The sequence below is a fragment of the Gekko japonicus genome, unplaced genomic scaffold (genome assembly GCF_001447785.1).
Source record: "Gekko japonicus isolate JY-2015 unplaced genomic scaffold, Gekko_japonicus_V1.1 scaffold39, whole genome shotgun sequence".
Lineage (NCBI taxonomy): Eukaryota > Metazoa > Chordata > Lepidosauria > Squamata > Gekkonidae > Gekko > Gekko japonicus.
In genome coordinates, this window is record NW_015169778.1 from 100,701 (window position 1) to 117,186 (window position 16,486).

General features: G+C 41.1%; 1 protein-coding gene across 1 annotated transcript in view; it reads left to right on the forward strand.

Annotated features, from left to right (window-relative positions):
* The first annotated feature begins 8,899 nt into the window (after window positions 1-8,899).
* The window catches only part of ZNF516 (zinc finger protein 516), a 147,949-nt gene continuing 140,362 nt past the window's right edge, over window positions 8,900-16,486 (forward strand). The window contains 1 exon segment of the mRNA XM_015416745.1: window positions 8,900-9,049. The gene's annotated coding sequence lies outside the window, so the exon portion shown is untranslated.

The following is a 16,486-nucleotide window of genomic DNA, read 5'->3' on the forward strand; positions in this document are numbered from 1 at the left end:
GTAAAGTTTGATATTATAAAACTAAAATAAAAATTTATATTAAAAATGCTCCATTGAATTAAGTGATGCTTATTTCCATCTAAACACTGAGCTGTGAAGACCTCAGATAATTTTGTTTTTAACAGTTTTTTTAAAAATCACATTATATAGTATTTATATACAGTGGAAGTTAAAACAAACACATGCTACAGACATGTTTCATGGGATTTATGTATGTACATCATGTACATGCCTCATTCAGCTTGAAAATCCTATATACACATTAGCTTGTTCCTCTCAGACCTAGTATGTTCTTTTCTTCTAAGCTATGGTGTATCTCAGGAACCTTTCTTATCTCAGTTTCCGCAAACCATTCCTAAGGCTAAGTTATGCAGACAAGTCATTGCTGAGATTTTCATCAAAATGCCATTTTCCTGAGCTTGAGAAAGCCCTAGCCTCAAATGCTAAACAAATAATTTATTAGACCATAGCAAAAGTAAATAAATGTTTTCCCGCTCCTTGTATTTCATTAGGCAGAATTATTATACACCGAAAACTATAAATAGCAAAACATGTATTGAGCTATTAATATAACTGACATTCTCATACAGAATATTGTAATTTAACAAAATAATTTCCAATTGGAGTACTTCAACAAGATTTCACTGAAACCATGAATACAACACAGAGCTACTTTAAAATGGGCTAGAAAATGGGATCAGGCTGTTTGGGATTAAATTTCTTTAAATATATATTTTTTAAAAATCTCCTTGGAGCTTTTAATAAGAAAAATCAGGCTATATGAATGTCTAGTTATAATTTTATTCTCAGAGCTGAAAAAAGAATGTATAAGAATGTAAAAAGGTAAAACACTCTTGCTTGATATCCTTTGCATCGATAAAGTCTCTGTGGCTTGGCATAATACAGTTTATAGTCGGATTCTAACATGTTTACTTAGAAGTAAATCTTAATTCCAGGTAGTGTAGATTTTAATTAGAAGTGTGGGCTTCCTTTTCTTTCCGTCAGAGACTGCTGTTACCTATGAAATGAAGGCCCAGTTAGGCAGCCCTGGCTATGCCACTTGTTCTTTTCATTCAGTTGCAAGAGATAAATTCTTGTCTGAAAAGCATTTTTAAGAGGGCCACGTTTTTAGAGCTTATAGTAACTTTAATGCCAAATGAGACCCTTTCATGGCCCTTGTATCAGTGCCAGCACTGTTGATGCGCCGTCACGGCTGGTGATGTCAAGCCGTCATTGCGTTTGGCAAACATGCCATCCTAAGTCCTGTTTGCTGGCACAATAAGGCACAGAAAGAAAGCACAAAAGAAAATATCCCTATTGATTAGAGCATGAAATGACCATAATGCAAAGAGGTTTCCAACATCCTGTCCATCTTTCACTCCACTGACTTGACAGTGTTCATCATATGGGGATTATTACCCACATTCTACCGTTTTAAATCCATAGTGGGCAGGAGCACCGATTTGCTGGGGGAATTTAAACGTCTGTGTGAGCAAATGTGATTGCCCTTGTATTCATTATACTGATTAGAAAATCTGCAGATGCCATGTTGACGGGAGAGGTCCCTGCAGAGGGAAAACCCTATCCTTTGTCTTCACCAGGTGTAAAGCAGAACAACTGAAAGGAGGGCATGATAAAAGAGAACAAATAACTAGACCCTGGGTTTAAAAAGAACAACAACTTTGGACAATAGATTATGCTAGCTAAACACGCATGTCAGAAGTCCACGTTCATTGCTCGGAAGCCTAGGTGTAAAACTGCATTCTCACATCCAGTCTTGTGATTCCGAATGACTTCAGACGGTCCTCAGAACGTACCCTGCTCGGGCATTCGCTGAAACCAGCAACAATTGTCAATGACCTTTAACATGCTTGCTATTCAAATTAGGGCAGAGCATTAATCACGCATAGCGTACATTTATGTTCACGTGGGGAGGGGTGCGCGTTTCATTTGCAAACTTTCCTCCCTGCCCCCCCCTTCCTAACCCACTGTGTGCCGCCCCCCCCCCCACCGCACAAGTGCGCTCTCTCTCGCTCTCTCTGATACTAAGTATTTATTTATGAGCGGAGGAGTTACAGGCAGCGAGACCCCTCCCCCCGCCTCGGCTCGTCGAGAGCAGATTCGGTTGCAAAACGGGAAGAAGTTGGAGCTGGGCGAAGGCAAGCGGCGTCAAACCTTCTCTGCACTAGATACCAACCACAGCTCCAGAGGTAACCGTTGAAACTGCGGCAGAGCAGAGTCCTTTGCTATCAGGCCAGCACAGAACCACGCAGGAAAGATCTGGCCAGGCTGTTCCTTCGGACTGCTTCATAACCACGGGGTGGGGTTGGGGTTGGGGGTGGAATAAGACCTGTAGTCGAAAGGGAGCATCAAACGTCTATTAAAGTCATGCGTTGCCAGTTATTTTGTTGTTCAGTCGCACAGTCGAGTCCGACTCTTCGCGACCCCATGGACAATCTCCCGCCAGGCTCTCCTGTCTTCCGCCGTCCTCCGAAGTTGACTCAATTTCATGTTCGTTGCCAGTTATAGGTCATCCCATATTATTAGGGGGCCAAAAAAACCTCCGATGTCTAGGAGGAAGATTTAGCAGCTTCCATAATGGCTCTGAGCCCCAGACAAAACATATCTCCAGCGCATAATTCAGGTAGTTAAAGAGAGCTTTAGCAGAAATAAGATGTGAAACTTGGGAAAGATTTATGGGTCACTTTATAAAGAGGTGTAGAAAAGATAGAGTTGAGGTTTGAATTCTTTCCAGGATGATACAGCATTTTATCTTGGAAGCTGCTAATATACTACCCCCACTACCTCTCCAGATCTTAGGGCCGCTACAGATATCATGAATTCCTTTCTGCCTGGATAGCACACCCTGGGTACACACAGATACTGATTGGGGTGTGTGACAAATGCACATGCGTCTTTTTTTTTGCTGTGCAGGGGTGCTCTGGAACCCCCACAGCTGTACCGTGTGCAGCGCACATTGGGATGAAACAGATTGATATGATGCAAATAGAACAACCCTGCTGATGGGACAAACCACCCTAGGAGTCTTTTGACTGACAGGATGAAAACATAACTAATCATCAAACACCTAAGTTTAAAAAAAATATTTTTATTACAATACAGAACAAAAAGGAAGGTGAATGTATATAATGAATAAACACACAACTGTAGACCCTAAACAATATATACATTCAGCCCTCTGAGTGTACACAAGGTATATGTTTGTGTAATTACATACATACATGCATGCATACACACACATACATATTTCCAGGAATCCGAAATTCCATCTTTAGACATATTTAGTCATTTGACAGAAGTTCAGATGAATAACAGGTCTGCTAATGAATCAGTCCTATTAGAGGAATAAGTGTTGGTATGTGACTCATTTTTGGGCATCTAGACTTTCCCTGCATTATACAAGAACTTTGTGCTGATGAGACAATAGTAGATAGTGTGTGCATTTAATATAGGGCAGACCATTCTCTCAGCTGGGGGAAGACGTCAACCTATATATTGGGAAAACCCCAGAAAAAAAGAGAAGGGCATCCCTCCCGTGGTACTCCAGTCCCGGTCGGAGTTAGGAGATCCTGGGACGGCCCAGGGCCATTGAAAGTTGAGAGCTGGCGGGCCCCTGGCTCAGGACTGGGCAGAGCGGGGTGTAGAGACGCCCCCTCCCTGCTCGCCGGAGTGGAGCTGGCGCAGTGAATCATGTGCAGTTCGTTCCTTATTGCATTCAGCGCATGGTTTCACCTTCAGGTTCTTGTTTGTCTATGTCCTTCTAAAAATCACATCACCTTAACAGAGAACAAGGTAAAGGCGTTTGGGAAACGGACGGAAGGATTCTGTCCTTTTGTTTTCTAGTGGGGATGGGGGAAAGGATGGAAAGATTGGGGGGGGGGGTGCTTGGAGTTGACAATATTGTTAATACGCCCGTGGGAAAAACTTCTCGGTTCCAATTAATAGTTAATCTCGGTCAGTAATTGGAGAGACTTTTGTAGAAACGGTAACTTGGGGCCGTTGGAAGGATGGGGAAGGGATTTTTTCCCGGGGGGGGGGGAAGGGGTTGCTGTTAGATGGCTTTCTGGGCGATGTGAACCTTTTCGCTTTGTACACTTCGTCAGAGGCGATGCTTGGGGGCTGGGTCGGACGTGTGGATCCCGAATGTAATATCCATCCATTAAGAAACAAAGAGCAAATTGCAGGTCTTGGAAATGAAATGCTTTTCAGGCTGATGAAGGTCGGGGGGCTTGCAGGCTTTCCCCAGCTTGGAGTGGCCACTTAAATTATTAAGCGTCCTTTGCAGATTGTATCGATTCGGCGGGGGCTTGGAATGATTAGCGTGCGTGTGTTTCCTCTCCCCCCCCCACCCCTTTTGGCCATCCCAGCATCAGCAAAATTTAAGGGCACCGTTTCTCGAAGAAAGTTGAAATGCTTCGACCGTGATCCTACCTTGGAGGGCAGGAACCCTGGATGAGCAGCACTGTCCATTTGATGGGTGTGTTGAATGTATATATTGAGAGAGGGGGAGGGAGGGCTAGGGGGGGGGGGAAGGAGAGAAATAATGCAGACATTTTGTCCTATGAAACCCTTTCTCCTGCTCTGCCCCCTCCCATCTCCACCCACAATTAGCATACCAAATACTTGCAACCGTCATTTGAATCAAGCTGTTTCGACAAGTTTAAGAAACTTTTGAGACAGAGGGATGAAAGTTGCTGGTAAGAGAGCCCAGGCGGAGGAATATCTCACACGGGCTGTGCAAGGTGGGAGGAAGACGTTGCATTTTTTATTATTGCTCCAAATATCGGCTGACCTCCTTGGCCAAATGCTCTAGAAACCCCCCCCCCTCTCTTCCAGCGAGCGTCTTGCTCGAGACACGTTAACGCTTGGGAGGGTTTATAAACTCCAGCAGTAGACAAGTATGTTCAAGGGGATGTTCATTGTGTGTGTCCTTCCATATCTTAGTCATTCCATGAGGCAGGGTGTTGTTGTTTTTTAGAGACCATTCGGAATCTAGATTTATGAAGATCACAACCCCCCCCCCTCTTCTGAAAATATATAAAAAGCTGGGTTTTTATCTGATCCAGATGTATCCTCTGCCCCAATCGACATTTTATCCCTTATTGTTGGTTTACTTAAAAAAAAAAAGTCAAATGGTGTAACCTGTGGAATTTGAAATGCAAATAAAAGCCTGTGGGAGTTGAGGCAGAACAAATCAGCATTTATAAAGTGGGAAAAGATTTAATGTCTTTGAAACCATTGGGTGGATTTACCCCCCCCCCCTTTAAGACCCCTCCCCCAAGTATTGACTAGTGACATCAATTTGGTTTGGGAAGGCTCCCTTTGTATGTGTGTGTATATGTGTGTGTGTTATTAGTGTCTAAAATGTGGGTATGTGAAGTGCTTACAGGAAAACAGATTACAAGATTAACATCTGTTAACATGATCGTTTATCTCCAGCCAAAAATAGGTCAGTCCTTTCTTAAGGAAACACGATTGCTAGGCACATGATTAAATAATGAAATTAGACTAATGAGTTCATAAATTAGATAGTGTGTGTGTGTGTGCACGTGTGCTATAATGCAACTGATTTGCTATTGAGAAGTCTGAATTCAGAGACTTGAGATCAGTGTAAGGTCAAAGCCCCTTTGGAGGGAGCAATACAACTGCTCCTCCTCTCACCTAACCTTCTTCAGCCTCTTCTGCCCCTCCTCAGAGTCACAGCTAATGGTGTGTGTGCCACTTTTCCTTTTCCCACTGCAGCAATGCATTAATATTTTCCATCTGCAGTGCTATTGGTTAAGAAGACCAACTCCTTCCATGGAAATAGGTGTTTGTTTCCAGAGCTCTGGGCTCCTTTTTTTTTTTTTTTTGGTCAGTTGCAAGGAAGAATGGGAAACACTGATGCAAAGTAGCCTTGTTTTGCCTGTCACTGCCCTCTAGAAAAGATTGGCAGCACCATCCTCCAATCTCCTGCTCTTACAGCTTGCTGCGCTTGTATTCTAAGCCCACATTACAGCATGGGGAGAGCTTTTCTGCAGGCATTTATCTTTGCTAGTCAATAGCTTAAAAGGTAAATAACCTGCTCCCCTTCCCGAAAAAGTCTGCTGTGAACCCAAATCACATTTTGGCACTTCTGTTTCAATGATGACTAGAGCTATCATAATTGTAAGCATCAAGTTGAGACCTGCTTAAAAAAACCCTAGATATATAAAATGATGTATGCATATATTTTAGCAGTGTAGCAGGCCTGCTTATCAGAGAGAAAGAAAGGTGGCATGCGTCCAAAGAAGTACACCTATTTTTATTCCAAGAGTGCGATTAGTTATACCTCTTAAACTGTTGGGATTTTAAAAGTGCCTCCAGAATCATAATGAATCTGTAATGTAGTAGATTGTGAAGTACTGAATCTTTGTGGGGTTTTAAAAGACTGTGAAGCAGAAAAAGAAGTGTGACTTTATGTTCTATGGAGTAAGGCAATTAACAGCCACTTGAATGTTGCTGGATTGAAATGTTCAAAATAATTCACAAAAATGACGTTAAGAGTACTATTTTTTTTTTAAAAATAATATAAACATGCATTTTAGCAAAAACATTAACAGGTAAAATCTAACTGCCCTGGCACAACAGAAGAACTGTTGACCAACATACTCCATGAATGTCGTGAATAGTGGCCATCTCTACATCCGACAATAAGACCATTCAGTGGATGAGCTGCTGTCATGGGTTGTGCCTATCGTGAGCCCCTATCCTGTTTTAGTAAATTGCCCCCCCCGCCCTAATATCAATATTTAAATTGATCCTTAGTTTGTATCTGGAACAGACTGCCTTAGTATATTGATGGGAGCCACTGATATTTTCGTGTTGCCAAGAATATATTGTTGATTTCGAGATGTGTATCTGGGTAGACGGGTGGGACTGACAGTGGAAGGACTAAATGCAATCTTTTGTGCTGAAGGCCCAATGCCCACTTTGCTCTGGAGATGGCCAGAACTATTCCTTTTCTGAGGAAAACACAAGTATGGTCAAAGAGAGTCAATTGTGCCTTGGCCTTGTGCCATCAACTTCATTTCATAGCTGCCGTGCTAAGTGAGTTAACTACCAAAGAGTTTTTCATTAACTCACTTGGCAGCCATGTGTTTAATTTTTTTTTTTTTTTAAAAATCCAGCATAACTTTAAACTTAAGAAGAACAGAACATTACCACTAGGAATATTTTGCTATTTCACAGCTTAGGGATTGTGTAGTGCCCATTTCCTTCTGTTCCTTTTGTCCATCCCAATTTAGGACTGATGGTAGATTCTATGAATATTTCGGAAGCTTGTTGAGATAGGCAGACAGAGTCACTGAACATAGTAATCACAGCACTGGACTTCACCGTCACTCCCTCTCTTTGTTTTATTGGCACAAGGCTGGACCCAGGTTTTTTTTTTTTGGCATTGTAGTATTAGGGTCACTGTTACTATCACAAATGGATTATGGTAACCCTTGTGCCATGTGATGATCAGGAGCATTGTTAGGGTAGATTTATATTGCTAGGGGTTTTGAGGGAGTTTGAATGGCAGGCATTTTTTAAAGGAGGGGAGAGTGGAGAAAGGTTTGGGGGGGTTGCTATTTCATTTCATAAGTGGAATTAAATAAATTTTGGTTCTCACATAAAATATTTTTAACTATTATTGTAAGCTGCCTTGAACCACAAGGAAAGACAGGATATCAGTATTTTAATAAATATAATGAATAAATATGACTCCCAACAGCTCAGTATTGCATTGGAAATAAGATTAAAGCTGCAGCCCTGTTCACTTGGTAAGGAAACCCCATTGTAATCAGATGGCCTTAATTTGTGAATAAACATAGGATGGGGGGGGTCACATTAATGCTGTTGGCATTGCTCATGTTTTGGCTACAATGTGGATTCACCGTTAACATGTCTTTGTGCCTCCTAGCTTTCTTGTGCAAAAATGTCAGAGGTGTATTATTAATTATTTAATAAAACAATTATATCCTGCCTTTCCCACTGACTGTGGCGGCTCAAGGCATCTTTCCAAACTTGGACTGGCAGCAATTAAAACTATCAACCACTACCTATATATGTATACCGGTAGTGTTAATATGTGGAATCCTGTTGTGGGGATTCAGTTCACTGAAACAATCTGACCCAAGTCCATTGGAACAGCAGAACCTTAGTTCTCTTCAGAACAGGTTGAAGCAGGAGCTCTTCTCAGGGAGGGCATTAAATGAAACTTTCAGATAACTTTGCATAGGATTACTGGCTTAATGCCATGTGTGAAAATGTATTTACACATCATTGTGGGCGCTAGCATTGGCAAGCACAGAGGCAATAGCTGAGACATGATTGGATGATGTGCCGCTTCCATTGCCATTGTTAAAATATAATGCTGTTTGGGAGCGCCATTATAACGTGGCACCAACAATGGCATTGTAATACCCATTGTGGCACTTTCAGGTTTTATTGTCTGCCAGGAGTGCAGTTATCCCAGAAGAAGCCAAAGAAGGATCAGTGAAATTGCAGTTACTAAAGAGAGCTTTTGAATTGGCTTTGTTGCTGCCAAGGGCACTGTGGATGTCTGGAAGGAAGGGGAGAGGGATTGTACCTGTGAGAGAAGAAAGCCAAAGCTCTCATCCCCCCCCCCCCCCAGCGGCAACAGCTTGTTGCTGTGTGAAGAGGGAGGCGGTGGCGGCGAGGCAGAGAAGGGGAGGAGTTTTAGCTCTGGCAAGGCGGCTCTCTCACTCAGTTGTTTTCTCCCCCTGTTCGTGTAGCCAGGAACGTCACACAGCCATGTAACTGTAATACAAGAAGTGAAAAGAGGCAGAGAGAACAGGCACAGCTCAACTCCTAACCCTTAACAAAGGCAGAAAATATTTGTCAAGGCGCTACCAAAAAAAAATAATTATGTAGGTGGGGGAAAAAAAGCTACAGCCTGAGATAACCAAGTGAGGCTCCAATATCTGGAGGAGGAGAAGCAGCTCAAGAGGTTACAGCACTGCCCTAGTGGATTATGTGGGGCTCCGGCTGGGCTGGTCGGAAGGTAATTGCTTTCTATTTTCAACTTCAGTTTGTTATTGTTAAAAGGAAAGGAGAAAAGGGAATGTTTCAAGGCGTGGCGAGCCGAGCAATCATTATATAAGTATTAAAAGAAGGAAAAAACATGGGAACAGAAGTGAAAGAGAAATGATGGACAGACATTTTTTAAAAATCCAAATAGTGGTGGTTGTTTCTTTTTTAATTTACTTCCTGCCCTTGATTAGAAGGCTTTTCTTAGACGGAGAAGGTGCCGGGGAAGGGTTAAAAGAAGATCATCTCTCATGTCTGGAAGAGATGAAACTTTAGTAGAAACCCAGATGTATTTCCCGGGTGTGAGATTAATGCAGCGTAGTTCTGCATAACAAAGGGAGAAGGATGGGATCTGAATTCCGGTTCTCATGTAGCCTCCCCTGCTTGTTGTGGGTTTTCTGACAAGCTCTGTGCACTGATGCAAATTTGGATTTGGTTAACTCTTTGGTCAGAGGGTAAAAAGATTAAAATACTGTGCTGTATCTTAACCATTGGAGTAGAAGGACAGGACAGATCCCCCCCCCCCAGTTCTGTAGACTTTAAAAACTTAAAAGGTTTTAAAAGTTGAATCCAGGTTTTATGCTGTTAAGTATCAAACGCCTTGCCAAACACAGATGGCTTTTGCTATGTAATTAACAGCCACATTTCAACATGAATCTATTTCCACAAAATGTTCTCACAACCTATCAAGTGTTGCAATAAACATAATAATTAAGGGGGGGGACCCTGTAAATCAATCCAGAGAATGAAATATCAGTCAGAAAGATAAACATTTTAGCAACTATTGGAATATTAGTTTTTCCAGATTACAATACATATTTGAATGTGGGCTCAGGGGAGAATCTTGTTTTGCAAGATTGCTTTTGCTGTTTTTCCCACTCAAGGTGGCATTTAATTGTATCCTATCAAAATCTGAGATAAGATGTCCTGTTGATACTTGCATATGTATAATTGAGTGCCTTGTATTCAGTTTGGTAGGAGAAAGAGAATGGAATTTATGTAGGGGGTTTCTAATAAATGGAGTCAAGGTTGCATAGGAACACTTGTGGTGTAATTAGTATTACAGCTCAGTTATTCAAGGAGACATCTTTAGTTTCACAAGAGTAACTGCCATAGCCATCTTGAGTAAGCTCTGAGTAATAAAGCCATCTTCAGTTATGTTTGTTCTACTTTGAGTCATCAGTATAGGTGAAAACATTATTTAGATCATAGACAATATAAAAGTTATTTATAATAATCCTCTCCTGGGTTCATTTGCAAGGACTTATGCCTTGAAAGCCTAAAGGTTAGCTGTTCTGGGCAATATCATGCACAGTCATTATATTAAAAAAGAGGTATTTGAACAGTTTATTAGATTACTATGAATGCAGCTGAAGGGTATATGTCTCCATGGGTAACCACAGGAAACAAATGCGTTCTTAAGGCATTCTGTAACGATATAGAAGATATGTCAAGAAAGTAGCTATAATTAAAAATAAGCACAATTCATATCCTGTAGTGGTCAGAATATGAGCACCTTTTAAATCAGGACCACCACTGATGCATTTTGTATTTTCTTGGACATCTTTTTGATTTTTTACTGGGGACCAGAGCAGTTTATATTCTTAATCCCATGGGAATACTACAATCTAGTAGCATAAACAGATTTGAAGAAGCCAGGCTCTATTCGGAATACAGTATCCACTGGTGTTTAACTATAGTGGGTCTCAAGGCTCATGTAATATAGTGTAAGAATTGTTAAAATTCTGTAACATTTGCTATTTAGAGTAGCTTTTGATGTGATAGATGGTAGAACAAAAACCATAGTTTCCTTGGAGGCTTAGTGTAGGCAGCCAGCCAGGAAGACTAGAGCTTGTTGTCTCATTGCTGCTGTGGCTGCAGCTCAACACAACCTTATGGCCCATCCTCTCTTACTTGGGCTGCACTGCTATCTAAACATGCCTGGATTGGGGCTGTAGGACTGATGCCCTGACAACATTTACAGGAGAATAAGTCCCATAGAACACAGCAGGCCATACAGTGGGCTACAAAACACATCCAGCCCTTGAATACTGCTGATGATGGAGAGGAGAAACAGACACTTACTTTCCATCAGCTAATACTGATTAGACAGTAGTAGCTAGATGTTCTCTCCCCCCTTTTCTACTGTAGCCTCTCAGCTGCCTCTCTGTAGAGTTGCTGTCAACCGTTGTGCATTGTGCGAACCTGAGGGATTCAGCAGCAGTTTCCTTAAAGTACACACCATTCTTGATTTCAGTCTTGTTTTACCAGTTGTTTTATGCAGCATAACAACTACTTTATCCTGTTGATTTCTTTGTTACCTCTCAGGAGTCACCCTTGCCTTTTTGAAATGTGTGGTGCTTCTGGAGCTTGGAGATGGTGGCTAGGTGGATGTTAGCCTACTCAGGCTTAAAATCATTTATTGGCAATGGAACTGCAGCAACCTGTTGTCATTTGCAGATGGCAGATGTAGATTTCTGGTTGCAGAGGAGGCGGGTGCAAGGACATTTGACTTGTGAAGGTGTCTCTTTGTCAGTATGTCTCTGTGTTAACGGCATCTAATTTTTAAACAAGAGATCCAGGTACACACTGCATGGCAGTCGGTGTGATTTAATAAGTGCAGTTGTCAGTGCCAAGAGTATCACATGGGCGAATCAAAACAGTTGTGTCGTCATTCTAAATCTTTGCTAGTCTCTGCTTGACTGCAACTTTATTTACACTGTCAGTTTCATTTTGACAAGCATAACGATGATGCAACTGCAAAAAATATTTTAGATTAAGTACATTGCTTAAATGGGGAAAAAATGGAAGGTGTGTTTCAGATGGCTGTATAATACAGTGGATGGGGGGAAATACGGTAGGTTGAGTAATGCTAGCATGTATGTGAGGTCATACTATTTAGGTCATTGCTCTTCATTTATGAGTCACGCCTAAATGGGGAGGGGGGTGCTGACACTGGAAAAGGTGCATGCTTGCAGCAGGATGCACAAACGCCTCCTTTAGCCTGTCTGTAATATATATCTCAGGGTGATTCCATACTAGTCAAATATAGCACTATTTTTGCATGTGGTTATAATGGCTGTAATATATATCTCAGGGTGATTCCATAGTAGTCAAATATAGCACTATTTTTGCATGTAGTTATAGTTCCAGATGACATCATCATTCTTCCACTGTTTTCCCATTCTTTCCTTGTTATGGTTTTTCCCCAGGAACTGATCTGTTATGATTGTTTAATTTACTTTTGTGAAGAACAGAAGCATAGTCTCTGTGGTGTGTGGATGTTGTTGTTTGTTCAATTTCTATGTATCCTAAGGATTATGTGTGTTGACTTGGGTTACAAAGCATAGTTCTGGGTGTCTACCTCTGAACTGCTGGCAGGTGTTACCTTTTAATTTCCAAAATTAACATTGTTCTATCATTACACTGTTGTGAACGAGTGTCATTCCTAATTCTGTTGTTAGGCAAGTATTCCTGGTGTCGTGCAGTGCTATCCTAAACAGAGTTACTCTCTTCTAAACCCATTGACGTGTACTACGAAGGGTGTAGGATTGCACTGATGATGTAATAGTGCTAGTTATGTCAGAAGGAGGAAAAAATATGGAGGTATACTTCTGCCAGTGTCAGTATTAAACACAGAGAGAAGCAGATTCATGATGATCACAATGGAACACTCCCTATTTGGGTGGAAAAATCCAGAAGGTAAATGCTTTGAAATGTGCAATAGCCACTGGTATGTAGATTCTGTGTGCTGCTAATGCTGGAACAGTGGTAACTTCATTGTGGAGAATGGCTCCAGTACAGAATCACCCTTAGATACAGATAGCCAGTCTTTGCCACACTGTCCCATCAATGCAGTGGAAGAGACTTTGTGACTCTTTCCTCTGTGGAGAATGGCTCCAGTACAGAATCACCAGTACAGATAGCCAGTCTTTGCCACACTGTCGCATCAATGCAGTGTAAGAACTTTGTGACTCTTTCCTCTTCCATTTTATTCTCACAACAACGACCCTGTTAGGTAGAGCAAGCTGAGAGGGGTCATTCTGCAAGCTTCTGTAGCCGAGTGGGGATTCTAACCTAGGTCTCCTGGATCCCTGTCCAATGCTCTAACCACTATGCAAACTGAGGGAGAGATAAAGAACATTTCCCCCCCTAGAGGCCTAACATGGAAAAATCAGAAACATTGGGAAAATGGAAAGATTTTTTTCTTCTCTTTTAGAATTATGAGTAAAATACTTTATAAAGCAGTGTTTTAAAGAAATGTTGCTACAGCCAAATCATTCTGCTGCAAGATGCAGCTATAGCAATATTCGTGTGAATAGCATTGTACTGGGTGTGGCGATGTTGCTTACGATGTAGTAAAAGTAATTTCAAGTGTGGCAGAATATTGAATGTTTCTCAGCAGTGTGGTCCATAGAGCAATCTAGAAGTCTGCCAGCTATGCTGTTGTCTCTGGAACAATAGAGTCTGTGACACCACTTGCTTCAATTATCTCCAACTTCTGCATCACGTGGAATAAATTAATGAGGGTTCATAAATGCCCACGTACTCAAGAAATATGGCAACATGTTAAAATGTTGAGAATCTTCTTTCAGTTCTTGAAAAACCGTGAAGCCCATGAAACTTTAAGTAAAACTTCAGAAGCTTTCATACATTTATTCTGAGTAGAGAATGAATTTGAACTACATCAGTATTTTCAAGGAAATGTTATTTACTGGTGTGGAGAAGGATATTAAGTCAGTGGAATAAAACCCACAAGGACTGCTGCTGCATCAGAGCAGTAGTCCACCTAGTTCAACTGGATGCAGACTTTTGGGGCATCCCATTTCCCCCCCCAGTGGCCAGGCCAGATGTCCTGGAAGCACCTTAAGCAGGAACGCGGAGGCCAAAGCTTCTTAAGGTTGTTGCAACTCAGGATGGAGGTACCATTTAGCCATCCTGGTTCACAGTTAATTGGAAGACTATCTTTCTATACATTTGTTTAATCCTTTTATAAACTCCGTCTAAGCTAGTGAGCATCACTGTGTCCTGTGGCAGTGAGTTCCACGGTACAAAGAATGGCTAATTTGATTTTATGATACCGTGACACTGTAATTTTTGAGCTTTTGCCTCTGAAAGCAAGAGTTTCATTTTCTACATAATAATGAAGAAATCTACATACTGTTGCTAATCCAAGATAATAAAACCTCACTTTTGTCTTTCCAGTGTTGATGTTTTTCTTTCCAATGCCAATGTCTTCTGTTTTCAATTCCTGTGACCTATTTTCCAAACTGACAGGTTTTTTTTATAAGATCCAATTAGAGTGTACCAGCTTGTAATTCCATCTCCAATGCTAGCTGTGTTTATAATTATTGCTTGAACACAATAAAGACATTAGTACTTTTTGGACTTAAACCAAACTGTACAGTTTTATGTGATGAGTTGTGTATAATGCATTTCATGTCAGTTTAAGAAAAGGCATTGCATCTGTTTAAATATTTCTGACAACATTACTCCCTTAAGAAAGAGACACCCTTTTAAGACCATTGATTTAAATGGACTTAAAGAGGAGTGTAACTCTATTTATGAGGATGGCGCTGTAAATGCAGGAGGAGAGGACTGTATTTGAGGTGTGTATATTCTTCCAGAAGAAGAGCCACAACGACCATTCATGTGAGCAGCTATTTTTCTTGGCTGACCGTGCACTCGTAAGGAGAGTCATACCCTCCTAAGTCAATAGGCTTAGAAGCGTGTGGCTCTTTAGGACTGCAGCTTGAGCCAGCTGAAACGAGGGCTGCATGAGGTTCCAAATATGCATAGTAAGACGAATTGAACAAGGGCTTCCCTGACTTAGCAAATTGCTGTGGCAAACGTTGGCTGCTTTCACACACCTTGGATAATGCACTTTCAGTGTACTTTCCATGCACTTTGGCAAGTGGGTTTTCTCCTGTGAAACTGAAAAATTCAATTGCAAACAATCACTGAAGTGCCATTGAAAATGCATTGTCAACCATGCATGAAAGCAGCCTTCGAGATCTAGTGTGATGCTGTGGATAGAGTGTCAGACTAGGACCTGAAAGACCCAGGTTCAGATGCCTATGCCGTGGAAACTTGCTGGGTGATCTGGGGCCAGGGGGCACACACTGATCTAAGCCACACACACTGGCTCAGCCTCCCCTACTTCAGAGGGTAGATCTGAGGATAAAATGGAGGCGAGGGGGGAACAATGTAGGTTGCTCTGGGTCCCTGTAAGGGAAAAAGGTGGAATATAAATGAAGTGAATGCCTACATAAACTTTGTGAACTCCTATTTATTTGTTTTGGGGTCTTTATATTCTCTGGCCTTTTATGTCATTTCATTATTGATGAGTTTTATTCTTAGTGGAAGACTGGATCTAAAGGAAACAGTTTGGCCAATTTGTAAAATATATTTTTGAGAGTCAAGACAGAATTCTTTCTGTTTATACGTTTTGCTCTACTTGCATCATTTTATGAAACCACCTGTGAATGGGAAGGCTCTGTGAGTGGCTCTGGAGTTCATGAAGGTACATATATATTATACTCTTTTCATTATGTCAGGTGTGACTGTGAGAATGTGGGTGGTATAATTAAAAAGACACAAAAAGAGGCACAAGGAGGCCTCTCTGACACGTGCACACATTGTTAGCAAGAGTTGGGTATGCATATCTGAGAGCAAACTGTGCTCTTCTTAGGTTATTATTAATCCTTGTTGAGCATTAATATGGCTGGGGAATTGTACCTTGATTCCACACTGCAGAAAGAGAAGTTTGGACTGCATTTGGAAAATTAATGACCGGATAGCAAAACCCAGCAGAAAGGCCCATTTATATCTTCAGTATAAATATTTGTACCTCACAGCAACATTCCTTTTTCAAAGCAGAGATCTTACATATTGTAAATGTTTATACATTTTCAGTGTTAGGTTAACGCTGTTATGATTCACTTATGGCAAAATTCTGATCTGTGCTCTGTACTCCAGTGTAATTCAGGTTACTCTGTTGGCATGGCAGTGTTGCCACAGTGTAATGAGAATGCATCCAGCAGTCATCTAAAAGAAAAAAAAATCTTACCTTTGCACTCTGCGTGATTTTTAAAAAACTATTTTTTTAAGTCAGCAATTATTTCAGTTAGCATATTTTTAAAGGGCAAACTTCAAATGATCTGATGAAATTATTCTTATATGGTTAATCCTGACATAACTTTCATTAATATGGTTGTGATGCAAGTCTTTTATTCTCTGGGTGTTTCTCATCCAGCAAATGTCCTGTTTCATAGATGAATGAACTGGATGAGACTTACTGGTTTTTTCTCCCCCTGGGGATTCCTGTGTTACTTTACACAGATAATTATGTTTGCCTTCTTCTTTTTTTAATGGCATGCCTGTATCTGAAGCTTAACAGAATTATTTTAGC